Here is a 15513-nt window from a genome sequence, read left to right as displayed (position 1 = left end):
CATTATTTTTAATTGACAGCTCATGTTCCCTTGCACGAACGTTGACACACCGCCCAGTTTGCCCTACGTACGTCTTTCCACATGATAGCGAAATTTCGTACACAACGCCAACCGCGCATTTTACGTAGGGCGGCTCGTGCTTTTTGCCGCATCCTCCAGGATTCTTCTTGTTACGCGTTCTGTGCTACGTCAGTGACCCTCCCTGGAAGGCAGAAGTGAAGTTACGGTCCTTAAGGACCTCTACTGCTCGTATGGTCGAAATTTGGTGGACAGCCTACCTGAGCAGCGTACTGTGCCAGCTGAACAAGAAAGAGGACAAAAAAAAAAAAAGGGGGGGGGGGGTGTCTCAGGTTTTGCTTCTAGGAGAGGATGTGAAAATCCGGGATAACGTTGAATGCCTGCTCAAGAAAGGGCCGAAGTATAGCCTTGAACCCGTTGTTCCGCCTCATGAGTTGTTGGCGTTTAACAGGCGTATAGCTAATAGAGCGCCTCAGGATCAATCTACCCGGTGCCTCCTTGAGGGGGTTGATGCGTTATCCAGAACTGTACGAAAGAACAACCACCGCCAGTACCGGGAACCGACAGATCTCATTGTGAAGCATTTTAGGGACAATGACCTCCGTCTGCTCCAAGCCGATAAGGAGGGGGGGTTTGTGGTGTTAAATGCTCCTTTATTTGCTGAGAAGACTAGGAAGGCCATTTCTAAGAATTTCATTCCGGTTAAAAGCAGTACCGTCCGTGTAAAGACAAAGGCAGCTAATTTGTGTCAAAACCTTCAGCTTCTCAAATTGGCCAGGGATATTAGATCTTCTAAGGGCAATTCACTCAGTGTTTTCTTTACGGCAAAAACGCACAAGCCAGAAGTACCATTTCGCACAATCATAAGTGAGAAGGGATCTTGGCAGCACTTGGTCAGCCAATTCTTGCTTAAGAAACTAAATGTACTTTCAGTTAATGATCCCTTCGATACCAAGAGTTCGGATGATGTGGTGCGATTTTTGCAGGGGGGAACATTTTTTTGATTTTATGTTCTCTGTCGATGTTGTGGATTTATTCTATTCTATTCCTCATGGGCATTTATTCGTTGCTGTTCGAGACTGCATTGATGCCAGCGGGGCCATTGCCTTTCAAAATTCTGCTGGCATGTCGGTAGATGATTTTATCAGTTTACTTGAATTTTACCTCCGGTCAACTTTTGTGGCCTTTGAAAATAGTTTTTATTTGCAGCATTGGGTCTTGTGTGGCACCTGTCTTGTGCAACATTTTTTTAGCTGACGTGGATCGTTGTTTGTCAAAAATCTTAGAGAAAAGTAACGTTATCAAAGTTTTTAGGTATGTTGACGACTTTTTAATACTTTTAAAGAAGCTACCTGTTTTTACCTTAGACAAGTCTGTTGATGCTATTCTTGACGCCTTTCGGCAGTATGGGAAGGGACTGGCCTTCACACATGAAATCCCTTCTAATGATTCGCTGCAGTTTTTAGATCTACAGCTTCGGTTTTTAAATGATCATGTTTGTTGGTCTTATAATCCTCGAGCGCAAAAGGCATTATTGCCTTATGATTCTGCGCAGTCTAAGCTCGTCAAGCGGGGAATTGTGAAACTTTGTCTGGGTTCCACGCTCAGGAAATCGTGCCCACATGCTATGCAGGATAGTTTTAATGTCCAGGTTCGGCGTGTGTTGGATGCCGGTTACCCTTGCACGGTAGTTACGGCAGTTGCAGAGGTTCTTCTGCGAGAGTCGAAAGCAGCCCGCGCTGGTGCCAAAACTGGGCTGCAGTGCTGGAGCCGTCCTGAAGTGTTGCCCTACATACATCGCACCTCTCATAATTTGAAGAAGGTTGCGAGTAGGCACGCTGTGCCAATTGTTTTTTCAGCCCCGCGTAAGCTCGCTGGGCTCTGCCCGAGGATTTGTGCGACTAACAAGAAGAATCCTGGAGGATGCGGCAAAAAGCACGAGCCGCCCTACGTAAAATGCGCGGTTGGCGTTGTGTACGAAATTCCGCTATCATGTGGAAAGACGTACGTAGGGCAAACTGGGCGGTGTGTCAACGTTCGTGCAAGGGAACATGAGCTGTCGATTAAAAATAATGAGAATGCGCATTTGCCTGCGCACGTCCGGCATTGCATGTGTGTACCAAATTTCCGAGGCATCAAAATTTTGGGCAAAAGCCGTGATACTACTGCCCGTGAACTGTTGGAAGCCTTTCATATTTCGTCAAAAGGAGATGACCCGCCGTGGTTGCTCAGTGGCTATGGTGTTGGGCTGCTGAGCACGAGGTCGCGGGATCGAATCCCGGCCACGGCGGCCGCATTTCGATGGGGGCGAAATGCGAAAACACCCGTGTACTTAGATTTAGGTGCACGTTAAAGAACCCCAGGTGGTCTAAATTTCCGGAGTCCCCCACTACGGCGTGCCTCATAATCAGAACTGGTTTTGGCACGTAAAACCCCATAATTAAATTTTTTTTTTCAAAAGGAGATGGCTGTATTAGTGATACTTCAATTTCTTTAAAAGAAACTGAGATGATGTTCTTGCGCGGCACGTTGTAAGTGTGTCATGTGATCACCGTTGTTGTACCTACGTCATTCAGAGTATATATTGACAACGTAGGAAAAAATAAAGTCAGTTGAAAGTTTGCGCTCGTCCCCGTCTACTTCTGTGTCCGTGTTTTTTGTTTTTGCGCATAACCATTTCCTTTGCAAGTATGAACCAACTCGCCCAGCAGAAAGTTTTACCGAACAAAACACACTGAGCGCAAAAGAAGGACGACACCAAATAAGCATTAACGCACAACCTAAAGTTTATTGCTACTTTATCACATGTATAGAAAAACTCATGCGCAACCCACAAAACTGAAAACGTCAACCATGAAAACCGCCCGAGATAAAGTCCCACTAGATCGCCTATGATCATCGACCTTCGCTGTATAGCACTATAGCCACCTAACTTACGCGCTTGTGACCATCTGTTTTTGATCTGGCATACCTTCTCTGTGCGATTTCACCATCAAACGGAATTTTTCTATCTAATCACTCCACACGCGTTGAATCAAATACAGGCCCGCAACCAAGCTTGTGATGGGAACCGTTCTCTGTTCAGATGGCGCTACGACAATTCATGTTTCGCCCCAGTACTGCTGACGCCGGCCGGTAGAGAGACGATCAAAATGATACGCCATTCCGAACGACAACGGCTTCCTTATCGTCGCTCGTTTGAGAGGTATGCCCTGCGCTTTCACGATATCAAGCTCACAATTGTTCCCGCTGCTCATATCGATTGCGAACGTGTGCTATCATATGCAGAGCATGCGCACTTTGATATTTTCACAACTCGGACAGTCTTCTTTCGTGATAAGCGATCGAAAGTATCATGCGAATGTATACGGCGTCTCTCCAGTTTTGCTGGTTTTGACACTGGCCGTCCCAAAGCTTCACTTGTAGATTGTGCATAGATCGCGCGCAAACTGCAATGCATGGTGCCTATAGCAAATCACAATATCGCCGCGGCGTAAACATCGTATTAAAGTGATGCAAACATGGACTGTCCAAATCACCAACTGCTTTGCCTAAATCGAGAAAGCAGACTGACTAAAGGCGAGGTATTCTTATTGGATGACTAGACGTTACTGAGTTGGTTCAACGACCTTATCAATGGAAGCGTCTAGACACCCGATGTAGACGGTTCTGCGCAGTTCCTCTGCGGGAGATTCATCTGACTTTCTACCCGTATGCTCCAGTGAGTTTTGTTGTCCCTTATGTGAAACCATTATAAGACATTTCGGAATAGTATATTCTCGACTCGAATAAGAATCGAATAGCAAGAACTGTTATTCGTGGACGACATTTCGAATATTCACACATCCCCCCCCCCCCAAAAAAAAAAAAAAAGAAAAAAAGATTGCGCGGCACCATGGACAGCACATAGGACTCTGCTTTTTTATGTCCTTGTGTAGTGGGAATCCACAGGAGAGCCTCAAGTAGGCTGCACCATAAAAGTTGAACGCGTCAGTTACAGCAGTCTCAAGGTGCCAGGGTACCAATTAAAAAACAATTCAGAGCCCTTCCACTGCTGTGAAGATGGAAGCCAGCGAAGCTGTGATTATGGTGGGTCTGCTATAATGAATTTATATATTGTAGCGGATGGGATGGATTTCAAGAGTGATGGGTGGTTAGCGTAGTGCAAGGGACAGGACGGTCATCCAACAGGCAGCTCCTCGCGCACCCTTTTTACTTTTCTCTCTCTCCTGTCGCATCCCTTTACCGCTCCCCCGGCAAAGGGTAGCAAAACGGAGATAATCTCTGGTTAACCTCCCTGTCTTTACCTTTTTTCTCTCTCTTCTACCTTCTCTTCCTTCGGCTGCGCCGTGCAGCGTGACAATTTCTCCGGGGGCAGACGAAGCTATCCGAGCGATTTACACAGCAATATCATCATTATTGACTATATTGAACGTCTTCGGCATGTTCTTCAAAGGGCAAGGACACCGGCGTGCTGTTTTCGGCTGGCGCGATGGACAAGTACTGCGTTTGCTGCGCCAAGTCCGCCCCAACATCATAGACTAGCGAATGAGCCAGAGCGTTCATAGTCGCGGCACACTGCACGGCATCATCAGGATGTCGACGTCGAGATCCTGGGAGACGTGATCAAACGAGTGTTCCATGCCACAGCGAGTGCAAAGGGCAACTGCTGATAACAGCGCTAGCGCGATCTCTACATCACGATACAACGGGGCACAACGATTGATGGGACGTGCCGCCGCCGAGTATCGCGACACTTGTAAAAGAGGCATCGGTGATGGCGAGGGGTATAACAATGGGCTGTCCATTATCGGTTTTGACACCTGTTCCATGCCATGCCACCCTGCACCACTGCCTCTTTTGTGGTTTTACCCAAAGACAATCGCCACGGACGGACGGGATGGATGGATTCCTTCACAAAAACATCCATCATTTTCCTAACTTTACCGCAGCAAGCACATGCGTCTTCGTCCTGGGTGTGCCTCCCTTTATAACTAACAGGGGCGGATCCAGGTTTTTTCTGAGGGGGGGGGGGGGGGGGTCAGTTTTTGTCAATGATGATGATGATGATGATGATGATGATGATGATAGTAGCCTTTCTCATTTACCGAAATGCACCGTTTCTGCTCACGATAAACCCGCGTTTTATACGGCTAGAGCAACACCTGTAGCCCGCCGTGGTGGCTCAGTGAGCTCAGGTGTTGCGCTGCTGAGCACGAGATCGCGGGATAGAATCCCGGCCGCGGCGGCCGCATCTCGACGGAGGCGAAATGCAAAAACGCCCGTGTGCTTGCGTTGTAGTGCACGTTTAAGAACACCAGGTTGGCAGAATTAATCCGGAGCCTTCCACTACGGCGTGCCTCATAATCAGAACTGGTTTTGGCACGTAAAACGCCAGAAAGAGGAAGAAGCCCTCTAGCGAAGCCAGGTATCGGTTTCTCCGAGCATAAAGGAAAAGGATGTTACCCAATACAGCCATGTGCTTGGCGGCTGTGCCTGATAATACAGGGTGTTCAAAACTAAGATATATGGTTTTCCTAAAGTTAGGCACTGGGAGGCACGCAAAAACCACCTGTGCTAATAACTTATGTGGCCAGGTGGGCACAAAGTGAGAGGATAATTATCTCTGTGAGCAGCCGAATTCACTTAAGTCGAACAATTATTTTTTTGTCGACTGAAGTAAGTGGGTATGTTTGTATTGAAAACTTAGAGACAGTAGTATTTCTACACAGTATCGGTCGGAAGAATTATTCTAGCGTGTTCGTGCTCCGAGATATCCAACTCCAAATTTCTATTGTCGTACTGCGAAGAGTTATGGAATCGACGCGGGCGTGGTTTACGCTTTGCGTAGCTGTGGAAGAGAGGCATTTTGAACGTTTTTAGGGCATTGACATCCTGATGGGTGAAGTGTTGTCATGAGATTCGTGCATGACAACATCAAACTTAAAACGGCAGTATATATGAAATATTCGTTAGCATAGCTAAAAAGGTTTCTGTTATTGATGGTGTAGTTGTTGCTTTTGATTTCAATAAAACTTACAATACTTGGAAATCAGCAGTCACTTTATTTGCGTAGCCCAGACAAGGACCATGCCCGGTCGTCTAGTCACCATTACGCACGCGCATTGCCCTCCGGCTTCTCCGCTCGCGCCATTATCTCGGCATGGCAGCTGCCGCCAGCTTTACAGGCTGCGCGGTCGCGTGTTATGACAGCGGTTACGGGTTCTTCGATTTCTTTTATTTCGCCAGTCGTCAGGGGAAGGGGGACAGTTATTATATTTGCCAATGCCTCCGCCGCGTTGTCAGACTAAACGCCGCACCCAACAGCCGCGCCACATCATGGAGGAGCTTTGCGCCAATCCTCACTCTCTTGCATGCGTAATCATGCGAACGACAATTAAAATTTGGAGTTGGATATCTCGGAGAATAGACATGCTAGAAGAATTATAAGTGAAACTGTGTAGAAACACGGCTGCCTCTAACTTTTCAATACAAACATACACACTTACTGCAGTCGATAAATAGTTAATTATTCAATTTTAGGTAATTTTCGGCTGCTGACAGCAATAATTATTATCTCACTTTGTGTCCCCCTGGCCACATAACTTATTTGCCCAGGTGGTCGTTACGTGCCTCCTAGTGCCTAATTTCAAGAACACCATAAAGCTTAATTTTGAACACCCGGTATATCTAGCCTGTATTGTTTCTTAAAATAAAATTTGGGATGATCTGTCGCACGTTTGTTATAAATGCGTAAGCACGGGTCCATCTTTGGAGTTCTGTTGGGACATCTTGATTTCCTTAAGAAGATTCTTTGTGTTCGGCTGAGACACCTTCATTTGCTTTGGAGCTCCAACGCGGCAACCACTACGTACGCTGGTTGTTTACGATATGCGAATCACCGCGTATGAAGAAGACTCACGACGCCACCTACAAGAACGATGTGGCCAAGTAGCCGAGAGCGCGAGCCAGCGTCTACATGTTTTGCTTCCCACGCGACGTCATCCTTTTACACAAGGCGCGCATCTGCTCCCGTTTCTCTAACCACGCGTGGTTAGCGGCCAACGCCCGCGCGCTGGCGTTGGCCGCTGACGTCACGCGCCCCCACTTCGCAGCCGCTGCGCGAGGCTTCGCCCCGCTCCGCGAGAACGGCCACTCAGATAAACGGATCCGACGGCTTTGAGCCTCCTATGCTTAATGTACGACAATAAAACTGCGAAGTTACAATGAAAAACTTGTAGCGTACGAACCGTACTGTGCTCGTACTGGATATTGTCAACGTGTAACTGTGATCACACTTCTTTCTGGGGTTTTACGTGCCAAAACCAGTGATCACACTGAGTGCTACAGTTTTAAAAAAGGTTGCCTATGCGAAGTTCTTAGTTTAGCTGTTAGTTGTTATTATTTATATATGCACACTTCAGCGAGAGATCTCTTTCATTAAGCAGGTTGGTCGCGGAACCGATGACAGCCAATGAGGCAACCGATGACACCCCAATCGGGAACTGAGTTGATCAGTTGCGAAGGCGCTCGCGCGGACATCTGCGTGCTTGGCAAAAGGCACGTCCCCTCGTTCATTCGACGCCACCGATGGGAAGAGTAAGGCACGGCCGGCGCCAGGAGGTCCAAGATGTTCATGAGAAAAAATAACTACGGCAACTTCGCGACACCACACCCCTACGGAATACAACTAAGCTTGTGAGCGAGCTATAGCTTTACTTCTACATGGCTCATACCACTGGTACTCGCGAAAAATAATTTTGAAGAATGCTGGTGGCGATACTTTTTTTTTTTTTTTTTTTGCGACAGGGCCATCCCCCTGTCAGCGAGGGGGCGATGCAGAAATCTGAGGGGGGGGGGGGGGGGGGGGTCAGGACATCCGGACATCTCCCCTGGATCCGCGCCTGTTAAACTACCCTGATCTCGCTTCGAAAAGTAAGGAGCTTCCCTTTTGAGTTATCATAAATTGTTTCTTTCCTGATTTCCTTCTTTCCCTTGAGGTAGTTAGTCGTAGCCGGTTTCCTTTCCATTGCCGCCACCCATGACATTGTCTCAGCCTCTCTCACCTTGCGTTTGACGTTCTTTGTTGCCGTGTTGCTGACCATACCGGTCGCATACTTACTGGTAAGCTTCCTAGTTATTTTCGTCCACTGTGAGTCAGTGTTGTTCCTGTACAAATATCTGAACACTCTCGCACACCATTTACTTTCTTCCATTTTCCTCAGTCATTCTTCAAAAGAAATTTTACTCTGAGCCTTATTGCGACTCGGGGTCCGGGACGAGAGACGGAGTCTTGAAGCAGACGAAGATGAGACGAAAGCTTTATACAATATGTACAAATATGTACAGATATAGCTGGTAAATAGCTGGTAATAGCTGCCCTTAGTTGGTGATAGCTGGTGATAGCTAGTAAACGCAGTAAGAGCTGAGCGCACCAGACCGACGGGGCGGCCGGTGGCGACTCTCTGGCTTAAAATTGGGCCGGTTCCTCCTTAAATCCCCTTGGCGGCGGCTCCTCGTAGACAGGAGCCAGACGGGACGGTTGCTGACGTCGCCCGCGCCGTATTGTGTCGTCGCCTCCCCTTGGCGACTCGTCGACAGGACCCAGAGGGACGGGTGACGATGATGGCAGGTGCTATGGCACAACAGCACCCCCGCCGCCAGACAATGCATCCAGAGGTCGAGCTGTCCGACGCAGCTCGGAAGATTGGATGCGCCGGTTGAGCGACGTCTAGGATGGTTTGGAGGTATCGGCTCTGCCGCTTTTCCAGCCGGTGGTCTTTTCTGCTGCTCGGTGCTGATAATGTCCACTGGAACGACCGAGAATCAACAACGCCAAACCACTCCGGCCAAAGCAAGCGCCCTCCGAATGCTCTTCAAACCGCCAGACCAAAATCATCGAACAAAGCATTTTTCGAGATCTGGCTGCGCTAAACAAAACAAAACAAAATAAAACAACAACAAAAAATCCCGAACAACACGAGACACGTATCTGAGAGAGAAATTCGAGATACGGACCTTTTTGTTTTCTTTAATTGTCAATGCATGAGGGTTAATCAAATCAGAATTCCGTCGCAAGCGATTCTCAACTGTAATGCGGGCGGGTTGGCAAAGATCAAGGTTGCCGAAGATGACTTAATTTTGCCCCCGAAAGCCGTGGCGCAAAGGCTAAGCGTAGCTAATCTATGCGCTTGGGCGCCACTTCGCAAAAGTGCTTAATGAAATCCGACAACTGTCACCGCATAAAGAAATAGCCCTCCACGTATTGCTGTCAAAATGCGCTCGGCAAAACGAGCACCACATTTATAAAGCACAGAAGCGGTCCTAACAAAAAAACAAACAAATACTAAAACTCACAATACTGACACGAAAGCAAAGGTGAATAAAAATTATACACTGACACAACTAACGCGTACAATACAAAAACAAGTCATAATCTAAATTAAGCATTTAGGCTTTGTCTAGCCTAGGTAAACGTAAAAACAACAAAACTTGAAAACACTGACACTTTCGCTACTCAAGCGTCCAGCAATCAGGTAATCAGTACAAAACGATCAACAACTAAAACTGTCGTGTCTCGCGAGAAGAAAGGCCCAAAACATAAAACAATGCGCTCTTAACATCACAGCCCCTTCATACGCTCAACACGCGACTCAAGTTTATCTCAAAAAAACACACACAGAAAATGTAATACTAAAATGACATAGAACGGAATCGGCGCTCAAAGTACGATTTTCTCAATCATGCTGAAAGTATCACGATCTGGTCCTGGAACTGCAGGAACATTAAAAGCAATCTGGCATCTCTCTCGCTATACGTAAAGGTGGCTCTAGTCCCCCCTGACATTATCTGCCTGCAAGAGGCGGGAGAGCAACCAATTACGGGATATAAAGTACACTACGACCCCAATCACTCTAGGGTGACCACGCTCGTTCGCAAAGATTTGGCAACAACCCTAACAGTACTGCCCGGTGAGGAAATCCCACATCTCATCATCACAATATGGCCCGTAAAGAAGGGGAGGCCAAAACAGGTCATATGCAACGTATACAGTCCCCCCCCCCCCCCCCCCCCCCCGCGACAAGAAGGCTGACTTCGCGTCCCTATTCCGGCACCTACAGGGAATGCTGGAACATCGCGATCGCCTATTCATAACCGGAGATTTCAATGCAAAGCACAACACGTGGGGCTACCCAAAAGCAGATGCCAAGGGCACTAAGCTCCTTGAAACCATAGAACACCACGGCTACACACTAATTACTCTACCAGGTACGCCTACAAGAATATAGGAAACAGCGCGAGCAGGGACACTACCCCTGATCTCACCATAACCAACAATACTGTAGGAACAAGCTGGAGGGTCCTAAACGACTCGCTGGGTAGCGATCACTACATTATCGAAATCACCAGCGCCTCGGCCAAACTACGCCGACCCCTAGGGAAGGCCAAAATTACAAACTGGCCTAAGTTCAGGGAGATGCAACAGTCCGACTTAGATATAAATCCACCCTTACCAGAATACCAAGGCCGCGATGCCACGATCAAGGAGTGGGCATCAAAGAATTATATGATGCCAACACCAAAGTCTACCAAACCGATACCGACACGCCAGCAATCGACAACCATCTAATACACTTATGGGAAGCATGCAGAGGTCTCACCAAAAGATGGCGCAAACAGAAACTAAACCGGAAACTTAGACTTCGGATTGCAAACATCACTATGAAGGCCAGCAAGTATGCTCTGAAGGTAGAAAGGGACAATTGGCGCACGTTCTGTGATTCGCTTAAATGCACGCTCAGCACCAAAAAGACGTGGAACATACTCCGCAGTATCCTCGATCCTTCAAGTACAAAAACAGAAACAAACACAACCATACAAAAACTTGTTGGCGAATATCCGGGAACCCAGGACCAACTCATACAGGAACTCCAGCAAAGATACACGGGAATCCGGACCGGGCATCCGAAGCCATACCCTCATTATAAGGGACCTCCGAACGAGAGGCTCGATGCACCCATCCCATATGCAGAGGTATACGCGGCAGCACAGAGCTTCAAGAAAAACACAGCACCGGGCCCCGACGGGATCACCAACGCCATCTTGAGGAACCTAAGCGATGTAACCCTCCGAGCCTTTACACAGCAGCTGAACGAAGAAATATGGACACCGGGGGGAACATTACCCGAGGAATGGACTACCGCTCAGATAGTCCTTATACCCAAATCGGGCAAACCACGCAGGCTCGATCAACTACGACCGATCTCGCGAACGTCCTGCCTGGGCAAACTCTTCGAACGAATCGTACTCACTCGAATTGAACAACACATCGAGGAACATGAACTACACCCAAATTCCATGTACGGATTCCGGAAAGGGATGTTGTCAGCACAGGACGTCTTCCTCCTCCTGAAAGAAGTACTCAACCCACAACCGGGCAGCAACAACAACATACTCCTAGCCCTCGACGTGGAAAAAGCTTTTGATAACATAGCACACGAAACCATCCTAGATGGCCTTGCCGCCATAGGATGCGGGGAGCGAGTATATCAGTATACCATCGCCTTTCTCAGTCACCGCAAAGCCCGCATCGGCATAACAGGCATACAATCAGACATATGATCTACCACAGAAGGATACTCCACAAGGATCTACACTATCTCCTTTCCTCTTCAACATCGAGCTTAGGAAACTTGCACTACAACTGGAAACATCCCAGAACTCGGATGTGCCTTCTATGCCGACGATATCACCCTATGGGCCCCCAAGGGCTCATACGGTGACAGAGAGAACACATTACTTACTGCTATCGAACACATCGAGTCATATCTAACAGCAGCAGGAATGAGATGTGGCCCACACAAGTCGGAGTACCTAAAATCCGGCCCAAGCAAGCTAAGAAACATCGAGCATCGGCGATACATCTCGAGATTGGAGGGCAACCTATAAAGCGAGTCCCGACAGCACGCTTACTGGGTATGCACATCCAGGAGAACAATGGCCTAAAGGAAGCCTCAGACAAATTAAATCACGTAGTAAGAAGCATCGCATCACTGATCGCCAGAGTAGCGCGCAGCAAAAATGGCTTCACAGAGGCCGAAACCATAAGATTGGTACAAGCCCTCGTTATCAGTCGTGTCACGTACGCACTCCCGTATCAAGTTAAGCGCAAGACTGAGACCGAGCGCATGGACACTCTTATAAGAACGGCGTACAAGACGGCTTTACAGCTACCATCAGGCACAAGCACAAAGAAATTACTAGCCCTAGGGGTATACAACCCCTTCGAGGAGCTGGCAAACGCCACACTCATAGCGCAGAGGGAGCGCCTCAACAAGACGAAACAGGGAAGGCACCTTCTTCAACGCCTAGGGTACCCGCTAACACCCCGGTACTGCGAAGAAAAAACAACTCCTCCTTAACCAAATTAGAGAACACATTATAGTAGACCCTATCCCCAAGAACATGCACCCAATTCACAATCAAGGCAGGAGAGCAGCGCGTGCCCGCATGTTGCACAAACGCTGTTTCAGAGACCCAGATGCATACTACACGGACGCTAGCCCGTATCCCTCGTCGCCACGACGCGAGACGAAATACACAATCACCGTTGTCAATCAGGGGAACCTCATTTCCTCTGCCTCCTTCCGCGCCACAAGCAGCGCAGCAGCAGAAGCAGCAGCGATCGCTCTCGCACTTCGTGACACCGAGAGCAAGCAAAGAAACGCTCGCGTCCTTACGGACTCACAAGCGGCGTGTCGTTTATACCTGAATGGAACACTCCCTATACAAGCCATTCGAATCCTGGGCCGCTCACTACAGGGGACTCACGGGATCGTCTGGTGCCCCGGGCACGAATGTTTGCGGGGCAACAAAGAGGCGGACTGCGCAGCTCGAGGTCTCCCTAGCCGAGCGGCAGACCACACCGTCCTTCAGCCCCCGACAGACCGAGTAGCGACCCATGAGTTAACCACGAGTCAACAAATACTGGAGGACCAACGTCTCGCAAGAAGACAATACGCTCCCCCGCACAAAGCTATCAATAGACTCCAGGCTAGGGACTGGCGCCGCCTGCAAACTAACACATACCCACACTTGTCCCGCCTACACGCCATCTCCCCAGACGTCCCGAACATGTCCCTGGTGTAGCACACACACAGCGACACTCGCGCACATAACACACCAATGCACAGACAGACCGGACGAGGCAATCTCGCCACGAGTCACATCACACACCAATGCACAGACAGATCGGACGAGGCAATCTCGCCACGAGTCACATCACACACCAATGCACAGACAGACCGGACGAGGCAATCTCGCCACGAGTCACATCACACACGCTCACTACGTGGTCTTGGGAGGCAAGACTCTCCGAACTGGACCTGGGAAGCCAACTGGCGACCCTCGACCAGGCCCGGCGAGCCGCGATTGCCAGTGGAGCCCTGTCAGAGGGAACCACCCAGGAATAAACCGCGCATAGCTTACTGTATTAATAAAGTTTCTCCTCCTCCTCTCAATCAGGCACTTGGTGTTCGCAAACACACCCTTTCAGACGCGCTCGAGCGGGTCGACCATTCTCGGGTCTAAAGGCTCTGTTATACTCCGACGTTCACAACGCGCGCGCGTGCCGGCCTTCGCTTCGTCGCGTCACGTCGGCGAAGACACGCCAGGCGCAAATCCACCTGCCCTATTGACCCTTTTCGCGGAGCAGTTTGTTTTAGACAAACGAGATGGCGCTCACGGCGGCGCGCCATACCTCTCCTCAGCGACCGCGCTCGAATACGAAACCATTACCGCTTCTGCCTTGCTTCTGTGTGATCAGCTGTCGGAAATGCGACTGAGTTTTCGCTAACACATGCTAGATTGAATCACGTGGATTGAAGATGTGTGCAGTACTTGGCTGCAAAAATAGTGAGTGGCATGTTAAGGAATAGAATGAATCTGTGTAGCCAAGTTCACGGACCGCTGCTGCAACTGTCCGAACGTGTTACCGGCACTTCGTGATGTGCGGCTTTCCTCGAGGATACAGAAATTGGCTCATCCGCCAGCCTTGTATCGCTAACCTTCAAAGAAAGGGCTTCATCCCCAGAACGTCAGCAAGAGTGAGTACCACTCGTTAAACAATGACAAAGGGAGTAACGCCGCTTCCTGTCATAGTAAGTTTCGCGCACGTTGTCTATACACATCTGTCCCAAATGGCAGGAAAACTTACGCCCACTCTATCGCCGCCGTATCAAGAATAAGTGAACGGGCGCACACTTGAATATATGCGCACTGTATACGCATGCACAATAAATGACGGACTACACCTATGGCGCACTAATGGTCGAAGCTGAGTGTTTCGTGACGGTCCACAAGAGTAAGCGATTTACTAGCTGCGATATATATTTGCTACAAGGGATTACAATGTTCAAAACAGCTACGTTTCAAGCCTTGTGCGCAGCAAGAACAAATCTATCGGAACTGAGCACAACCGCGATCGATTGAGCAGAACATAATCAGATAGTGGCCGCACCGAGGAACTTCACTGAGTCGGAAACTGACAAGCCACTGCTTCAAAATATTTGCGGAATAGAGAACAAAGAGCAAAACACACTAATCCTGACTGAATTCATAATTGGAAAGCTTGGAATACATTTTTAGCCCCGCTTTTAGAACAAGCACCATATATACGCTGCTTGCGCCGTTTCGACATAGCTTAATCAGCTCCGGAAGCACTTTTGCATGTTCTCTGAAGCTATTATCAAAGCTTCGTGTCGTCCACCTAGTCACAGTCTACGATATCTCCGAAAACAGAGGTTTTCTAAGCCGCGCCGGCGTCATACACTTCCATTGTAAACAAGGAGGCAACGAAGGCAGTTGAGGCAAGCAATGGACGCGTCACCACGTGATCAAATATGGCAGCGCCCACGGGATCGCCGCGAAAAGGGTCAATAGTCCAACGCGACGCGGCCCGACGCAGCGGCCGGAGCCAGAGCAGCGCATGCTCAGTAGAGCAGAGCGCCGCGCGGAAAGCGAGCGCCGCGCGGAAAGAAACGCGGACGCGGTGCAGTCTGGGTAACGTCGTCGGCGCGAAATGCAGCATGTTGCATTTCGCGCCGGCTGCCGCCGGGCCGCGCCGACGGACGCTGGCCGCGTCAGTCGCGCCTCGCGTCAGACTATAGAGTGCTCGCGTTTTGCTAGCGTAGCGTCGCTGTGCCCAGCGTGCGCGCGCGTCGACGTTACGTCGGAATATATCGAGCCCATCAGAGTTGTCCACTCGCGACACCAGAACAAAGCTGATTTGCACAAAGTACCTATAGTAGCCGTGACATTCACACTAGTGCCTCCAAACACTCGGGGAGCGGCGCATCCACGGACCCGCGTGCGCGCTGTCCCTTTGTCCGCTAGGCCGTCGCCGTTCTTTCCTCCATGAAGGAAGCGGCCATTGAAACAAGCTTTCGAGCGGCGCTTCGCTACATTCCTCCACGTAACGTGTTGGCGGTTACCTGG

The 15513-nt window shown here is 49.2% G+C and overlaps 1 pseudogene; it reads left to right on the top strand.

Moving 5' to 3' along the window:
* The first annotated feature begins 251 nt into the window (after nucleotides 1–251).
* Nucleotides 252–15513, top strand: part of LOC125941358 (uncharacterized) — a 157985-nt pseudogene continuing 142723 nt past the window's right edge.

Source organism: Dermacentor silvarum, chromosome 11, assembly GCF_013339745.2.
Source record: "Dermacentor silvarum isolate Dsil-2018 chromosome 11, BIME_Dsil_1.4, whole genome shotgun sequence".
NCBI lineage: Eukaryota > Metazoa > Arthropoda > Arachnida > Ixodida > Ixodidae > Dermacentor > Dermacentor silvarum.
This window is presented reverse-complemented; position numbering and strand designations above follow the sequence as displayed.